This window comes from Centruroides sculpturatus, unplaced genomic scaffold, assembly GCF_000671375.1.
Source record: "Centruroides sculpturatus isolate CEXI.00-Female unplaced genomic scaffold, Cexi_2.0 scaffold5172, whole genome shotgun sequence".
In the NCBI taxonomy this organism is placed as follows: domain Eukaryota; kingdom Metazoa; phylum Arthropoda; class Arachnida; order Scorpiones; family Buthidae; genus Centruroides; species Centruroides sculpturatus.
Window position 1 is genome coordinate 1 of NW_019389607.1, and position 2,219 is coordinate 2,219.

A 2,219-nucleotide genomic window follows, 5' to 3' on the forward strand; every position below is an offset into this window, starting at 1 on the left:
ATCTTTAAACAACACTGATACAACATACGAGGATTAAGAATAACATTGAATACTATAATAGTTTCCAATTATATTCCGATTATGTGACGTGTAGAGATAATTTGAATTTTAGTTAGTAATGATATCCACGATCACAAAAAATACTTAAAATCAACACCAACAAAAATATAAAATATACGAAAATAAATAAATAATTTAAATAATGATAATCACCTGTATTTTGTGAATCGTCGACGTCATTATCTTGCATTCGAATTTTGTTCAAATTACCCTTTATAAAACAGAAAATTAGGGAGAGAAGACAACAGAATACTCCTTGAAATAGCCCATAAAAGAATGGAAACAGCATAATTGATGTTTGTTTCTAAGTGTAAGTCCCTTTTAATAACAAAAAATCAGAATCTTACAATCTACAATATAAATCAAAGACATACATACGGAGGTATCAAAGGATAAAACAATAATGCCGAATGCAACAGTAAAATTCTGAATCCCGCTCTCAATAGCTATTGCAGTGCAGGCTGCTTTGGAGTTTCTACTGACGAAAGCTATGACATATCCAGTTATAATTCCAGTTATGGGAGATAATAAAGAGGTTATAATAACGTTCCACGATACTATACTAAACATGTGTTGAGAGATAAAATCTCCATTATCACGAAAATTATAATCATTATCATACTTGTTGCACTTCCCCAGTATTAATGAAAACAAAAATAGTTTCATAATATAATAAAAATGATTAAAATTAACGCCTTAACCATTTAGGAAATCATGTTTTATACCTTAGTTATATAAGAAGATACTTTAGGAGCTTTCCATTTTATTATCATACCCAAAATCAAGGGAGGAACAATCATTAATAGTGATAATGCAATATTTTTATAAGGTATTTTTAAGTTCTTAGCTTCTGTATTACTTGCATATATCCAAAGGTTCAAAGGCATCAAGCCTAGGGATGCTACGATAGATATTGTAGTCATAGTTACACTATGACATGGTAAATATTAATTTTATGGATAATATTCTCTGTAGCTAAATATAGTGAACAATTCTTACATACCTCAGGGAAACATCGCCATCCAAATAATATGTAAAGACGTTAGAAACAGCACCTCCGGGGCAACATGATTTAATAAGCAAACCAGTCGCTAGACTCGATTCGAATTGAAATATAACGCTATAAATAAATCCAATCAATGGCATTATAACAAATTGGCAAAAGAGTCCAATAGCTGGACCAACGGGTTTTCGGATTCCTTTATAAATCTATTAACGTAAAAAATGTAATATTTAATGCTAATTAAGCAATAAATAAAGAGAAATAAATGCTAATACCTGATTCCGAGTGATTTCTGCACCCATAGCAATCATTATAATTATTAGAGAAACTATCGCAATTATATTCTGAGTCATTTTAAGATCTTTGTTGATATAATAAATGGATGTAGCATTAGATGTTGAATTACTTTCCAGAAAATCCAATGTATTGTTTTCCATGTCGTATTCACTACACCAAATTTAAGAAATAGAATTATACATTTGCTTGAGTTGTAACTTTCAGTATCTACAGTATCTTTTAAATATTTATGCTTATCTCTTATTAAATAAGTTCTTGCAAAGATGATGATGATAATGAGGATGCGTGGAATATTAAAAAGTGCACAACACAAATACTGTTTTATTATTGTAATAAATATTTTTCTAGTAAGGTTTTAAAATCTAATTAATGAAGTTATTAGCATTTGTTTTGGCTCTGTGAAACAAAACAATAAATTTAGTATAAATTCCTGTATATTCTGAAATAAATACAATTATAAGCATTTAAGTCAATTACATAATTATTAAAATGAATGTTTTATTTTCAGTTTTTTCTTTGTAAAAATTATCTAAAAATACTTCTTAACAAGACATTAAATCTTTTGATATGTCAGCTTGGTGAGTCTTAAGGTAAACTCACAGTAGGGAGAACTGACCAGCATTGGGGGAAGGGTGGACAAAGAAAAAATTTCCTTTCTCATAAGTTATGAAGCTATTAAATCCATTTTGAAAAGCACAATTAATTTTTGCTTCTTTCTTCTATCACGGCAGATTCGGCTTTAATATGAGTGCTAACGAAAAATTACATAAGCCTAATTTACGACATTATAATTTATATGTATACTTGTATATATACTGTATAAATTTATATATTTCCTATAAAAATAAATATTTAAAAC

The 2,219-nt window shown here is 28.4% G+C and overlaps 1 pseudogene; it reads right to left on the minus strand.

The window, feature by feature from the left end:
- Window positions 1-29: 29 nt before the first annotated feature.
- Window positions 30-1,213, minus strand: LOC111617316 (annotated as a pseudogene).
- Window positions 1,214-2,219: the final 1,006 nt, after the last annotated feature.